The following is a 16,391-nucleotide window of genomic DNA, read 5'->3' on the forward strand; positions in this document are numbered from 1 at the left end:
TATGGAAATGGTGTGAAAAACGCGAGGAGCATGAAAAGGTGTGAAAAATGTGAGGAGCATGAAAAGGTGTGAAAAATGCCGGGCGCATGAAAAGGTGTGAAAAATTCGAGGAACATGAAAAGGTGTGAAAAATACGAGCAGCATGAAAAGGTGTGAAAATTTCAAGGAGCATGAAAAGATGTCAAATATTGGAAGAGCATGAAAAGGTGTGAAAAATGCTAGGAGCATGAAAAGGTGTGAAAAATGCGAGGAGCAAAAAAAAAAAAGACGAGGAGCATGAAAAGTTGTGAAAAATGCGAGGAGCATGAAAAGGTGTCAAAAAAGCAGGGAGCATGAAAAGCTGTGAAAAATGCGAGGAGCATGAAAATGTGTGAGAAATGCGAAGAGCAAAAAAAAAAAAACAGACGAGGAGCATGAAAAGGTGTGAAAAATGCGAGGAGAATGAAAAGGTGTGAAAATGCGAGGAGCATGAAAAGGTGTGAAAAATGCGAGGAGCATGAAAAGGTGTGAAATTTGCAAGGAGTATGAAAAGGAGTGAAAAATGCGAGGAACATGAAAAGGTGTGAAAAATACGAGGAGCATGAAAAGGTGTGAAAAATACGAGGAGCATAAAAACGTGTGAAAATTTCGAGGAAAATGAAAAGCTGTCAAAAATTCTAGGAGCAAGTAAAGTGTGAAAAACACGAGGAGCATATAAAGGTGTGAAAAATGCGAGGAGCATGAAAAGGTGTGAAAATGCGAAGAGCAAAAAAAAAAAAGAAGTCGAGGAGCATGAAAAGGTGTGAAAAATGCGTGGAGCATGAAAAGGTGTGAAAATGCGAGGAGCATGAAAAGGTGTGAAAAATGCGCGGAGCATGAAAAGGTGTGAAAATTGCAAGGAGCATGAAAAGGTGTGAAAAATGCGAGGAGCAAAAAAAAAAAAAGACGAGGAGCATGAAAAAATGTGAAAAATGCGAGGAGCATGAAAATGTGTGAAAAATTCATGAGCAGGAAAAGGTGTGAAAAATGCGAGGAGCAAGAAAAGGTGTGAAAAATGCCAAGAGAAAAAAAAAAAAAAAAAAGACGAGGAGCATGGAAATGGTGTGAAAAATGCGAGGAGTATGAAAAGGTGTGAAAAATGTGAGGAGCATGAAAAGGTGTGAAAAATGCGAGGAGCATGAAAAGGTGTGAAAAATTTGAGGAACATGAAAAGGTGTGAAAAATACGAGCAGCATGAAAATGTGTGAAAATGTCAAGGAGCATGAAAAGGTGTCAAATATTGGAAGAGCATGAAAAGGTGTGAAAAATGCGAGGAGCATGAAAAGGTGTGAAAAATGCGAGGAGCAAAAAAAAAAAAGACGGGGAGCATGAAAAGTTGTGAAAAATGCGAGGAGCATGAAAAAGTGTGAGAAATGCGAAGAGCAAAAAAAAAAAAAGACGAGGAGCATGAAAAGGTGTGAAAAATGCGAGGAGCATGAAAAGGTGTGAAAATGCGAGGAGCATGAAAAGGTGTGAAAAATGCGAGGAGCATGAAAAGGTGTGAAATTTGCAATGAGCATGAAAAGGAGTGAAAAATGCGAGGAACATGAAAAGGTGTGAAAAATACGAGGAGCATGAAATCGTGTGAAAATTTCGAGGAAAATGAAAAGCTGTCAAAAATTCTAGAAGCAAGTAAAGTGTGAAAAACACGAGGAGCATATAAAGGTGTGAAAAATGCAAGGAGCATGAAAAGGTGTGAAAATTGCAAGGAGTATGAAAAGGAGTGAAAAATGCGAGGAGCAAAAAAAAAATACGATGAGCATGAAAAGGAGTGAAAAATGCGAGGAATGGAAAACGTGTGAAAAATGCGAGGAACATGTAAAGGTGTGAAAAATACGAGGAGCATGAAAACCTGTGAAAATTTCGAGGAAAATAAAAAGCTATCAAAAACTCTAGGAGCAAGTAAAGTGTGAAAAACACGAGGAGCATGAAAAGGTGTGAAAAATGCGAGGAGCATGAAAAGGTGTGAAAAATGCGAAGAGCAAAAAAAAAAAAGACGGGGAGCATGAAAAGTTGTGAAAAATGCGAGGAGCATGAAAAGGTGTCAAAAATGCAGGGAGCATGAAAAGCTGTGAAAAATGCGAGGAGCATGAAAAGGTGTGAGAAATGCAAAGAGCAAAAAAAAAAAAAAGACGAGGAGCATGAAAAGGTGTGAAAATTTCGAGGAAAATGAAAAGCTGGCAAAAATTCTAGGAGCATGAAAAGGTGTGAAAAATGCAAGGAGCATGAAAAGGTGTGAAAAACGCGAGGAACATGAAAAGGTGTGAAAAATTCGAGGAGCATGAAAAGGTGTGAAAAATTCGAGGAACATGAAAAGGTGTGAAAAATACGAGGAGCATGAAAAGGTGTGAAAATTTCAAGGAGCATGAAAAGGTGTCAAATATTGGAAGAGCATGAAAAGGTGTGAAAAATGCGAGGAGCATGAAAAGGTGTGAAAAATGCGAGGAGCAAAAAAAAAAAAAGACGGGGAGCATGAAAAGTTGTGAAAAATGCGAGGAGCATGAAAAGGTGTCAAAAATGCAGAGAGCATGAAAAGCTGTGAAAAATGCGAGGAGCATGAAAAGGAGTGAGAAATGCGAAGAGCAAAAAAAAAAAAAGACGAGGAGCATGAAAATGTGTGAAAATTTCGAGGAAAATGAAAAGCTGGCAAAAATTCTAGGAGCATGAAAAGGTGTGAAAAATGCAAGAGCATGAAAAGATGTGAAAAATGCGAGGAGCATGAAAAGGTGTGAAAAGTGCAAGGAGCATGAAAAGGTGTGAAAAATGCGAGGAGCATGAAAAGGTGTGAAAAATGCGAAGAGAAAAAAAAAAGACGAGGAGCATGAAAATGTGTGAAAAATGCGAGGAGCATGAAAAGGTGTGAAAAATGGGAGGAGCATGAAAAGGTGTGAAAAATGCGAGGAGCATGAAAAGGTGTGCAAATGCGAAGAGCAAAAAAAAAAAGAAGTGGAGGAGCATGAAAAGGTGTGAAAAATGCGTGGAGCATGAAAAGGTGTGAAAATGCGAGGAGCATGAAAAGGTGTGAAAAATGTGCGGAGCATGAAAAGGTGTGAAAATTGCAAGGAGCATGAAAAGGTGTGAAAAATGGGAGGAGCATGAATTGGTGTGAAAACTGCGAGGAGCATGAAAAGGTGTGAAAAATGCGAGGAGCATGAAAAGAAGCGAAAAATGCGAGGAGCAAAAAAAAAAAGACGAAGAGCATGAAAAAGTGTGAAAAATGCAAAGAGCATGAAAAGGTGTGCAAAATGCGAGGAGCATGAAAAGGTGTGAAAAATGCGAGGAGCATGAAAAGGTGTGAAAAATTCGAGATACATGAAAAGGTGTGAAATATACAAGGAGCATGAAAAGGTGTAAAAATTTCAAGGAGCATGAAAAGGTGTGAGAAATGCGAAGAGCAAAAAAAAAAAAGACGAGGAGCATGAAAAGGTGTGAAAAATGCGAGGAGCATGAAAAGGTGTGAAAATGCGAGGAGCATGAAAAGGTGTGAAAAATGCGAGGAGCATGAAAAGGTGTGAAATTTGCAAGGAGCATGAAAAGGAGTGAAAAATGCGAGGAACATGAAAAGGTGTGAAAAATACGAGGAGCATGAAAAGGTGGGAAAAATACGAGGAGCATAAAAACGTGTGAAAATTTCGAGGAAAATGAAAAGCTGTCAAAAATTCTAGGAGCAAGTAAAGTGTGAAAAACACGAGGAGCATATAAAGGTGTGAAAAATGCGAGGAGCATGAAAAGGTGTGAAAATGCGAAGAGCAAAAAAAAAAGAAGTCGAGGAGCATGAAAAGGTGTGAAAAATGCGTGGAGCATGAAAAGGTGTGAAAATGCGAGGAGCATGAAAAGGTGTGAAAAATGCGCGGAGCATGAAAAGGTGTGAAAATTGCAAGGAGCATGAAAAGGTGTGAAAAATGCGAGGAGCAAAAAAAAAAAAAAGACGAGGAGCATGAAAAAGTGTGAAAAATGCGAGGAGCATGAAAATGTGTGAAAAATTCATGAGCATGAAAAGGTGTGAAAAATGCGAGGAGCATGAAAAGGTGTGAAAAATGCCAAGAGCAAAAAAAAAAAAAAAAAGACGAGGAGCATGGAAATGGTGTGAAAAATGCGAGGAGCATGAAAAGGTGTGAAAAATGCGAGGAGCAAAAAAAAAAAAGACGGGGAGCATGAAAAGTTGTGAAAAATGCGAGGAGCATGAAAAGGTGTCAAAAATGCAGGGAGCATGAAAAGCTGTGAAAAATGCGAGGAGCATGAAAAAGTGTGAGAAATGCGAAGACCAAAAAAAAAAAAAGACGAGGAGCATGAAAAGGTGTGAAAAATGCGAGGAGCATGAAAAGGTGTGAAAAATACGAGGAGCATGAAAACGTGTGAAAATTTCGAGGAAAATGAAAAGCTGTCAAAAATTCTAGGAGCAAGTAAAGTGTGAAAAACACAAGGAGCATAAAAAGGTGTGAAAAATGCGAGGAGCATGAAAAGGTGTGAAAACTGCCAGGAGCATGAAAAGGTGTGAAAAATGCGAGGAGCATGAAAAGGTGTGAAAAATGTGAGGAGCATGAAAAGGTGTGAAAAATGCGAGGAGCATGAAAAGGTGTGAAAAATTCGAGGAACATGAAAAGGTGTGAAAAATACGAGCAGCATGAAAATGTGTGAAAATGTCAAGGAGCATGAAAAGGTGTCAAATGTTGGAAGAGCATGAAAAGGTGTGAAAAATGCGAGGAGCATGAAAAGGTGTGAAAAATGCGAGGAGCAAAAAAAAAAAAAGACGGGGAGCATGAAAAGTTGTGAAAAATGCGAGGAGCATGAAAAGGTGTCAAAAATGCAGGGAGCATGAAAAGCTGTGAAAAATGCGAGGAGCATGAAAAAGTGTGAGAAATGCAAAGAGCAAAAAAAAAAAAAAGACGAGGAGCATGAAAAGGTGTGAAAAATGCGAGGAGCATGAAAAGGTGTGAAAATGCGAGGAGCATGAAAAGGTGTGAAAAATGCGAGGAGCATGAAAAGGTGTGAAATTTGCAATGAGCATGAAAAGGAGTGAAAAATGCGAGGAACATGAAAAGGTGTGAAAAATACGAGGAGCATGAAAACGTGTGAAAATTTCGAGGAAAATGAAAAGCTGTCAAAAATTCTAGGAGCAAGTAAAGTGTGAAAAACACGAGGAGCATATAAAGGTGTGAAAAATGCGAGGAGCATGAAAAGGTGTGAAAATTGCAAGGAGCATGAAAAGGAGTGAAAAATGCGAGGAGCAAAAAAAAAATACGATGAGCATGAAAAAGAGTGAAAAATGCGAGAAATGGAAAACGTGTGCAAAATGCGAGGAACATGTAAAGGTGTGAAAAATACGAGGAGCATGAAAACCTGTGAAAATTTCGAGGAAAATAAAAAGCTATCAAAAACTCTAGGAGCAAGTAAAGTGTGAAAAACACGAGGAGCATGAAAAGGTGAGATAAATTCGAGGAGCATGAAAAGGTGTGAAAAATGCGAGGAGCAAAAAAAAAAAGACGGGGAGCATGAAAAGTTGTGAAAAATGCGAGGAGCATGAAAAGGTGTCAAAAATGCAGGGAGCATGAAAAGCTGTGAAAAATGCGAGGAGCATGAAAAGGTGTGAGAAATGCAAAGAGCAAAAAAAAAAAAGACGAGGAGCATGAAAAGGTGTGAAAATTTCGAGGAAAATGAAAAGCTGGCAAAAATTCTAGGAGCATGAAAAGGTGTGAAAAATGCAAGGAGCATGAAAAGGTGTGAAAAATTCGAGGAACATGAAAAGGTGTGAAAAATACGAGCAGCATGAAAAGGTGTGAAAATTTCAAGGAGCATGAAAAGGTGTCAAATATTGGAAGAGCATGAAAAGGTGTGAAAAATGCGAGGAGCATGAAAATGTGTGAAAAATGCGAGGAGCAAAAAAAAAAGAAGTCAAGGAGCTTGAAAAGGTGTGAAAATGCGAAGAGCAAAAAAAAAAGAAGTCGAGGAGCATGAAAAGGTGTGAAAAATGCGAGGAGCATGAAAAGGTGTGAAAATGCGAGGAGCATGAAAAGGTGTGAAAAATGCGAGGAGCATGAAAAGGTGTGAAAAATGCCAAGAGCAAAAAAAAAAAAAAAGACGAGGAGTATGGAAATGGTGTGAAAAATGCTAGGAGCATGAAAAGGTGTGAAAAATGTGAGGAGCATGAAAAGGTGTGAAAAATGCGAGGCGCATGAAAAGGTGTGAAAAATTCGAGGAACATGAAAAGGTGTGAAAAATACGAGCAGCATGAAAAGGTGTGAAAATTTCAAGGAGCATGAAAAGGTGTCAAATATTGGAAGAGCATGAAAAGGTGTGAAAAATGCGAGGAGGATGAAAAGGTGTGAAAAATGCGAGGAGCATGAAAAGGTGTCAAAAAAGCAGGGAGCATGAAAAGCTGTGAAAAATGCGAGGAGCATGAAAAGGTGTGAGAAATGCGAAGAGCAAAACAAAAAAAAAAAGACGAGGAGCATGATAAGGTGTGAAAAATGCGAGGAGCATGAAAAGGTGTGAAAACGCGAGGAGCATGAAAAGGTGTGAAAAATGCGAGGAGCATGAAAGGGTGTGAAATTTGCAAGGAGCATGAAAAGGAGTGAAAAATGCGAGGAACATGAAAAGGTGTGAAAAATACGAGGAGCATGAAAAGGTGGGAAAAATACGAGGAGCATAAAAACGTGTGAAAATTTCGAGGAAAATGAAAAGCTGTCAAAAATTCTAGGAGCAAGTAAAGTGTGAAAAACACGAGGAGCATATAAAGGTGTGAAAAATGCGAGGAGCATGAAAAGGTGTGAAAATGCGAAGAGCAAAAAAAAAAAGAAGTCGTGTAGCATGAAAAGGTGTGAAAAATGCGTGGAGCATGAAAAGGTGTGAAAATGCGAGGAGCATGAAAAGGTGTGAAAATGCGAAGAGCAAAAAAAAAAAGAAGTCGAGGAGCATGAAAAGGTGTGAAAAATGCGCGGAGCATGAAAAGGTGTGAAAATTGCAAGGAGCATGAAAAGGTGTGAAAAATGCGAGGAGCAAAAAAAAAAAAAAGACGAGGAGCAAGAAAAAGTGTGAAAAATGCGAGGAGCATGAAAATGTGTGAAAAATTCATGAGCATGAAAAGGTGTGAAAAATGCGAGGAGCATGAAAAGGTGTGAAATATGCCAAGAGCAAAAAAAAAAAAAAAAAAGACGAGGAGCATGGAAATGGTGTGAAAAATGCGAGGAGCATGAAAAGGTGTGAAAAATGTGAGGAGCATGAAAAGGTGTGAAAAATGCGAGGAGCATGAAAAGTTGTGAAAAATTCGAGGAACATGAAAAGGTGTGAAAAATACGAGCAGCATGAAAATGTGTGAAAATGTCAAGGAGCATGAAAAGGTGTCAAATATTGGAAGAGCATGAAAAGGTGTGAAAAATGCGAGGAGCATGAAAAGGTGTGAAAAATGCGAGGAGCAAAAAAAAAAGACGGGGAGCATGAAAAGTTGTGAAAAATGCGAGGAGCATGAAAAGGTGTCAAAAATGCAGGGAGCATGAAAAGCTGTGAAAAATGCGAGGAGCATGAAAAAGTGTGAGAAATGCGAAGAGCAAAAAAAAAAAAAAGACGACGAGCATGAAAAGGTGTGAAAAATGCGAGGAGCATGAAAAGGTGTGAAAAATACGAGGAGCATGAAAACGTGTGAAAATTTCGAGGAAAATGAAAAGCTGTCAAAAATTCTAGGAGCAAGTAAAGTGTGAAAAACACGAGGAGCATATAAAGGTGTGAAAAATGCGAGGAGCATGAAAAGGTGTGAAAACTGCCAGGAGCATGAAAAGGTGTGAAAAATGCGAGGAGCGTGAAAAGGTGTGAAAAATGTGAGGAGCATGAAAAGGTGTGAAAAATGCGAGGAGCATGAAAAGGTGTGAAAAATTCGAGGAACATGAAAAGGTGTGAAAAATACGAGCAGCATGAAAATGTGTGAAAATGTCAAGGAGCATGAAAAGGTGTCAAATATTGGAAGAGCATGAAAAGGTGTGAAAAATGCGAGGAGCATGAAAAGGTGTGGAAAATGCGAGGAGCAAAAAAAAAAAAAGACGGGGAGCATGAAAAGTTGTGAAAAATGCGAGGAGCATGAAAAGATGTCAAAAATGCAGGGAGCATGAAAAGCTGTGAAAAATGCGAGGAGCATGAAAAAGTGTGAGAAATGCAAAGAGCAAAAAAAAAAAAAGACGAGGAGCATGAAAAGGTGTGAAAAATGCGAGGAGCATGAAAAGGTGTGAAATTTGCAATGAGCATGAAAAGGAGTGAAAAATGCGAGGAACATGAAAAGGTGTGAAAAATACGAGGAGCATGAAAACGTGTGAAAATTTCGAGGAAAATGAAAAGCTGTCAAAAATTCTAGGAGCAAGTAAAGTGTGAAAAACACAAGGAGCATATAAAGGTGTGAAAAATGCGAGGAGCATGAAAAGGTGTGAAAATTGCAAGGAGCATGAAAAGGAGTGAAAAATGCGAGGAGCAAAAAAAAAATACGATGAGCATGAAAAGGAGTGAAAAATGCGAGAAATGGAAAACGTGTGAAAAATGCGAGGAACATGTAAAGGTGTGAAAAATACGAGGAGCATGAAAACCTGTGAAAATTTCGAGGAAAATAAAAAGCTATCAAAAACTCTAGGAGCAAGTAAAGTGTGAAAAACACGAGGAGCATGAAAAGGTGAGAAAAATGCGAGGAGCATGAAAAGGTGTGAAAAATGCGAGGAGCAAAAAAAAAAAGACGGGGAGCATGAAAAGTTGTGAAAAATGCGAGGAGCATGAAAAGGTGTCAAAAATGCAGGGAGCATGAAAAGCTGTGAAAAATGCGAGGAGCATGAAAAGGTGTGAGAAATGCAAAGAGCAAAAAAAAAAAAGACGAGGAGCATGAAAAGGTGTGAAAATTTCGAGGAAAATGAAAAGCTGGCAAAAATTCTAGGAGCATGAAAAGGTGTGAAAAATGCAAGGAGCATGAAAAGGTGTTAAAAACGCGAGGAGCATGAAAAGGTGTGAAAAATTCGAGGAGCATGAAAAGGTGTGAAAAATTCGAGGAACATGAAAAGGTGTGAAAAATACGAGCAGCATGAAAAGGTGTGAAAATTTCAAGGAGCATGAAAAGGTGTCAAATATTGGAAGAGCATGAAAAGGTGTGAAAAATGCGAGGAGCATGAAAAGTTGTGAAAAATGCGAGGAGCAAAAAAAAAAGAAGTCAAGGAGCTTGAAAAGGTGTGAAAATGCGAAGAGCAAAAAAAAAAAAAGTCGAGGAGCATGAAAAGGTGTGAAAAATGCGAGGAGCATGAAAAGGTGTGAAAAATGTGAGGAGCATGAAAAGGTGTGAAAAATGCGAGGAGCATGAAAAGGTGTGAAAAATTCGAGGAACATGAAAAGGTGTGAAAAATACGAGCAGCATGAAAAGGTGTGAAAATTTCAAGGAGCATGAAAAGGTGTCAAATATTGGAAGAGCATGAAAAGGTGTGAAAAATGCGAGGAGGATGAAAAGGTGTGAAAAATGCGAGGAGCAAAAAAAAAAAAAGACGAGGAGCATGAAAAGCTGTGAAAAATGCGAGGAGCATGAAAAGGTGTGAGAAATGCGAAGAGCAAAAAAAAAAAAAAGACGAGGAGCCTGAAAAGGTGTGAAAAATGCGAGGAGCATGAAAAGGTGTGAAAATGCGAGGAGCATGAAAAGGTGTGAAAAATGCGAGGAGCATGAAAAGGTGTGAAATTTGCAAGGAGCATGAAAAGGAATGAAAAATGCGAGGAACATGAAAAGGTGTGAAAAATACGAGGAGCATGAAAAGGTGTGAAAAATACGAGGAGCATAAAAACGTGTGAAAATTTTGAGGAAAATGAAAAGCTGTCAAAAATTCTAGGAGCAAGTAAAGTGTGAAAAACACGAGGAGCATATAAAGGTGTGAAAAATGCGAGGAGCATGAAAAGGTGTGAAAATGCGAAGAGCAAAAAAAAAAAAGAAGTCGAGTAGCATGAAAAGGTGTGAAAAATGCGTGGAGCATAAAAAGGTGTGAAAATGCGAGGAGCATGAAAAAGTGTGAAAAATGCGAGGAGCATGAAAATGTGTGAAAAATTCATGAGCATGAAAAGGTGTGAAAAATGCGCGGAGCATGAAAAGGTGTGATAATTGCAAGGAGCATGAAAAGGTGTGAAAAATGCGAGGAGCAAAAAAAAAAAAAGACGAGGAGCATGAAAAAGTGTGAAAAATGCGAGGAGCATGAAAATGTGTGAAAAATTCATGAGCATGAAAAGGTGTGAAAAATGCGAGGAGCATGAAAAGGTGTGAAAAATGCCAAGAGCAAAAAAAAAAAAAAAAAGACGAGGAGCATGGAAATGGTGTGAAAAATGCGAGGAGCATGAAAAGGTGTGAAAAATGCGAGGAGCATGAAAAGGTGTGAAAAATTCGAGGAACATGAAAAGGTGTGAAAAATACGAGCAGCATGAAAATGTGTGAAAATGTCAAGGAGCATGAAAAGGTGTCAAATATTGGAAGAGCATGAAAAGGTGTGAAAAATGCGAGGAGGATGAAAAGGTGTGAAAAATGCGAGGAGCAAAAAAAAAAAAAGACGAGGAGCATGAAAAGCTGTGAAAAATGCGAGGAGCATGAAAAGGTGTGAGAAATGCGAAGAGCAAAAAAAAAAAAAAGACGAGGAGCCTGAAAAGGTGTGAAAAATGCGAGGAGCATGAAAAGGTGTGAAAATGCGAGGAGCATGAAAAGGTGTGAAAAATGCGAGGAGCATGAAAAGGTGTGAAATTTGCAAGGAGCATGAAAAGGAATGAAAAATGCGAGGAACATGAAAAGGTGTGAAAAATACGAGGAGCATGAAAAGGTGTGAAAAATACGAGGAGCATAAAAACGTGTGAAAATTTTGAGGAAAATGAAAAGCTGTCAAAAATTCTAGGAGCAAGTAAAGTGTGAAAAACACGAGGAGCATATAAAGGTGTGAAAAATGCGAGGAGCATGAAAAGGTGTGAAAATGCGAAGAGCAAAAAAAAAAAAGAAGTCGAGTAGCATGAAAAGGTGTGAAAAATGCGTGGAGCATAAAAAGGTGTGAAAATGCGAGGAGCATGAAAAAGTGTCAAAAATGCGAGGAGCATGAAAATGTGTGAAAAATTCATGAGCATGAAAAGGTGTGAAAAATGCGCGGAGCATGAAAAGGTGTGATAATTGCAAGGAGCATGAAAAGGTGTGAAAAATGCGAGGAGCAAAAAAAAAAAAAGACGAGGAGCATGAAAAAGTGTGAAAAATGCGAGGAGCATGAAAATGTGTGAAAAATTCATGAGCATGAAAAGGTGTGAAAAATGCGAGGAGCATGAAAAGGTGTGAAAAATGCCAAGAGCAAAAAAAAAAAAAAAAAGACGAGGAGCATGGAAATGGTGTGAAAAATGCGAGGAGCATGAAAAGGTGTGAAAAATGCGAGGAGCATGAAAAGGTGTGAAAAATTCGAGGAACATGAAAAGGTGTGAAAAATACGAGCAGCATGAAAATGTGTGAAAATGTCAAGGAGCATGAAAAGGTGTCAAATATTGGAAGAGCATGAAAAGGTGTGAAAAATGCGAGGAGCATGAAAAGGTGTGAAAAATGCGAGGAGCAAAAAAAAAGACGGGGAGCATGAAAAGTTGTGAAAAATGCGAGGAGCATGAAAAGGTGTCAAAAATGCAGGGAGCATGAAAAGCTGTGAAAAATGCGAGGAGCTTGAAAAGGTGTGAGAAATGCGAAGAGCAAAAAAAAAAAAAAGACGAGGAGCATGAAAAGGTGTGAAAAATGCGAGGAGCATGAAAAGGTGTGAAAATGCGAGGAGCATGAAAAGGTGTGAAAAATGCGAGGAGAATGAAAAGGTGTGAAATTTGCAATGAGCATGAAAAGGAGTGAAAAATGCGAGGAACATGAAAAGGTGTGAAAAATACGAGGAGCATGAAAACGTGTGAAAATTTCGAGGAAAATGAAAAGCTGTCAAAAATTCTAGGAGCAAGTAAAGTGTGAAAAACACGAGGAGCATATAAAGGTGTGAAAAATGCGAGGAGCATGAAAAGGTGTGAAAATTGCAAGGAGCATGAAAAGGAGTGAAAAATGCGAGGAGCAAAAAAAAAATACGATGAGCATGAAAAGGAGTGAAAAATGCGAGGAATGGAAAACGTGTGAAAAATGCGAGGAACATGTAAAGGTGTGAAAAATACGAGGAGCATGAAAAGGTGTCAAAAATGCGAGGAGCATGAAAAGCTGTGAAAAATGCGAGGAGCATGAAAAGGTGTGAGAAATGCGAAGAGCAAAACAAAAAAAAAAAGACGAGGAGCATGAAAAGGTGTGAAAAATGCGAGGAGCATGAAAAGGTGTGAAAACGCGAGGAGCATGAAAAGGTGTGAAAAATGCGAGGAGCATGAAAGGGTGTGAAATTTGCAAGGAGCATGAAAAGGAGTGAAAAATGCGAGGAACATGAAAAGGTGTGAAAAATACGAGGAGCATGAAAAGGTGGGAAAAATACGAGGAGCATAAAAACGTGTGAAAATTTCGAGGAAAATGAAAAGCTGTCAAAAATTCTAGGAGCAAGTAAAGTGTGAAAAACACGAGGAGCATATAAAGGTGTGAAAAATGCGAGGAGCATGAAAAGGTGTGAAAATGCGAAGAGCAAAAAAAAAAAGAAGTCGTGTAGCATGAAAAGGTGTGAAAAATGCGTGGAGCATGAAAAGGTGTGAAAATGCGAGGAGCATGAAAAGGTGTGAAAATGCGAAGAGCAAAAAAAAAAAGAAGTCGAGGAGCATGAAAAGGTGTGAAAAATGCGCGGAGCATGAAAAGGTGTGAAAATTGCAAGGAGCATGAAAAGGTGTGAAAAATGCGAGGAGCAAAAAAAAAAAAAAGACGAGGAGCATGAAAAAGTGTGAAAAATGCGAGGAGCATGAAAATGTGTGAAAAATTCATGAGCATGAAAAGGTGTGAAAAATGCGAGGAGCATGAAAAGGTGTGAAATATGCCAAGAGCAAAAAAAAAAAAAAAAAAGACGAGGAGCATGGAAATGGTGTGAAAAATGCGAGGAGCATGAAAAGGTGTGAAAAATGTGAGGAGCATGAAAAGGTGTGAAAAATGCGAGGAGCATGAAAAGTTGTGAAAAATTCGAGGAACATGAAAAGGTGTGAAAAATACGAGCAGCATGAAAATGTGTGAAAATGTCAAGGAGCATGAAAAGGTGTCAAATATTGGAAGAGCATGAAAAGGTGTGAAAAATGCGAGGAGCATGAAAAGGTGTGAAAAATGCGAGGAGCAAAAAAAAAAGACGGGGAGCATGAAAAGTTGTGAAAAATGCGAGGAGCATGAAAAGGTGTCAAAAATGCAGGGAGCATGAAAAGCTGTGAAAAATGCGAGGAGCATGAAAAAGTGTGAGAAATGCGAAGAGCAAAAAAAAAAAAAAAACGACGAGCATGAAAAGGTGTGAAAAATGCGAGGAGCATGAAAAGGTGTGAAAAATACGAGGAGCATGAAAACGTGTGAAAATTTCGAGGAAAATGAAAAGCTGTCAAAAATTCTAGGAGCAAGTAAAGTGTGAAAAACACGAGGAGCATATAAAGGTGTGAAAAATGCGAGGAGCATGAAAAGGTGTGAAAACTGCCAGGAGCATGAAAAGGTGTGAAAAATGCGAGGAGCGTGAAAAGGTGTGAAAAATGTGAGGAGCATGAAAAGGTGTGAAAAATGCGAGGAGCATGAAAAGGTGTGAAAAATTCGAGGAACATGAAAAGGTGTGAAAAATACGAGCAGCATGAAAATGTGTGAAAATGTCAAGGAGCATGAAAAGGTGTCAAATATTGGAAGAGCATGAAAAGGTGTGAAAAATGCGAGGAGCATGAAAAGGTGTGGAAAATGCGAGGAGCAAAAAAAAAAAAAGACGGGGAGCATGAAAAGTTGTGAAAAATGCGAGGAGCATGAAAAGATGTCAAAAATGCAGGGAGCATGAAAAGCTGTGAAAAATGCGAGGAGCATGAAAAGGTGTGAGAAATGCAAAGAGCAAAAAAAAAAAAAGACGAGGAGCATGAAAAGGTGTGAAAAATGCGAGGAGCATGAAAAGGTGTGAAATTTGCAATGAGCATGAAAAGGAGTGAAAAATGCGAGGAACATGAAAAGGTGTGAAAAATACGAGGAGCATGAAAACGTGTGAAAATTTCGAGGAAAATGAAAAGCTGTCAAAAATTCTAGGAGCAAGTAAAGTGTGAAAAACACAAGGAGCATATAAAGGTGTGAAAAATGCGAGGAGCATGAAAAGGTGTGAAAATTGCAAGGAGCATGAAAAGGAGTGAAAAATGCGAGGAGCAAAAAAAAAATACGATGAGCATGAAAAGGAGTGAAAAATGCGAGAAATGGAAAACGTGTGAAAAATGCGAGGAACATGTAAAGGTGTGAAAAATACGAGGAGCATGAAAACCTGTGAAAATTTCGAGGAAAATAAAAAGCTATCAAAAACTCTAGGAGCAAGTAAAGTGTGAAAAACACGAGGAGCATGAAAAGGTGAGAAAAATGCGAGGAGCATGAAAAGGTGTGAAAAATGCGAGGAGCAAAAAAAAAAAGACGGGGAGCATGAAAAGTTGTGAAAAATGCGAGGAGCATGAAAAGGTGTCAAAAATGCAGGGAGCATGAAAAGCTGTGAAAAATGCGAGGAGCATGAAAAGGTGTGAGAAATGCAAAGAGCAAAAAAAAAAAAGACGAGGAGCATGAAAAGGTGTGAAAATTTCGAGGAAAATGAAAAGCTGGCAAAAATTCTAGGAGCATGAAAAGGTGTGAAAAATGCAAGGAGCATGAAAAGGTGTTAAAAACGCGAGGAGCATGAAAAGGTGTGAAAAATTCGAGGAGCATGAAAAGGTGTGAAAAATTCGAGGAACATGAAAAGGTGTGAAAAATACGAGCAGCATGAAAAGGTGTGAAAATTTCAAGGAGCATGAAAAGGTGTCAAATATTGGAAGAGCATGAAAAGGTGTGAAAAATGCGAGGAGCATGAAAAGTTGTGAAAAATGCGAGGAGCAAAAAAAAAAGAAGTCAAGGAGCTTGAAAAGGTGTGAAAATGCGAAGAGCAAAAAAAAAAAGAAGTCGAGGAGCATGAAAAGGTGTGAAAAATGCGAGGAGCATGAAAAGGTGTGAAAAATGTGAGGAGCATGAAAAGGTGTGAAAAATGCGAGGAGCATGAAAAGGTGTGAAAAATTCGAGGAACATGAAAAGGTGTGAAAAATACGAGCAGCATGAAAAGGTGTGAAAATTTCAAGGAGCATGAAAAGGTGTCAAATATTGGAAGAGCATGAAAAGGTGTGAAAAATGCGAGGAGGATGAAAAGGTGTGAAAAATGCGAGGAGCAAAAAAAAAAAAAGACGAGGAGCATGAAAAGCTGTGAAAAATGCGAGGAGCATGAAAAGGTGTGAGAAATGCGAAGAGCAAAAAAAAAAAAAAGACGAGGAGCCTGAAAAGGTGTGAAAAATGCGAGGAGCATGAAAAGGTGTGAAAATGCGAGGAGCATGAAAAGGTGTGAAAAATGCGAGGAGCATGAAAAGGTGTGAAATTTGCAAGGAGCATGAAAAGGAATGAAAAATGCGAGGAACATGAAAAGGTGTGAAAAATACGAGGAGCATGAAAAGGTGTGAAAAATACGAGGAGCATAAAAACGTGTGAAAATTTTGAGGAAAATGAAAAGCTGTCAAAAATTCTAGGAGCAAGTAAAGTGTGAAAAACACGAGGAGCATATAAAGGTGTGAAAAATGCGAGGAGCATGAAAAGGTGTGAAAATGCGAAGAGCAAAAAAAAAAAAGAAGTCGAGTAGCATGAAAAGGTGTGAAAAATGCGTGGAGCATAAAAAGGTGTGAAAATGCGAGGAGCATGAAAAAGTGTGAAAAATGCGAGGAGCATGAAAATGTGTGAAAAATTCATGAGCATGAAAAGGTGTGAAAAATGCGCGGAGCATGAAAAGGTGTGATAATTGCAAGGAGCATGAAAAGGTGTGAAAAATGCGAGGAGCAAAAAAAAAAAAAGACGAGGAGCATGAAAAAGTGTGAAAAATGCGAGGAGCATGAAAATGTGTGAAAAATTCATGAGCATGAAAAGGTGTGAAAAATGCGAGGAGCATGAAAAGGTGTGAAAAATGCCAAGAGCAAAAAAAAAAAAAAAAAGACGAGGAGCATGGAAATGGTGTGAAAAATGCGAGGAGCATGAAAAGGTGTGAAAAATGCGAGGAGCATGAAAAGGTGTGAAAAATTCGAGGAACATGAAAAGGTGTGAAAAATACGAGCAGCATGAAAATGTGTGAAAATGTCAAGGAGCATGAAAAGGTGTCAAATATTGGAAGAGCATGAAAAGGTGTGAAAAATGCGAGGAGGATGAAAAGGTGTGAAAAATGCGAGGAGCAAAAAAAAAAAAAGACGAGGAGCATGAAAAG

This window comes from Cervus elaphus, unplaced genomic scaffold (assembly GCF_910594005.1).
Source record: "Cervus elaphus unplaced genomic scaffold, mCerEla1.1, whole genome shotgun sequence".
In the NCBI taxonomy this organism is placed as follows: Eukaryota; Metazoa; Chordata; class Mammalia; order Artiodactyla; family Cervidae; genus Cervus; species Cervus elaphus.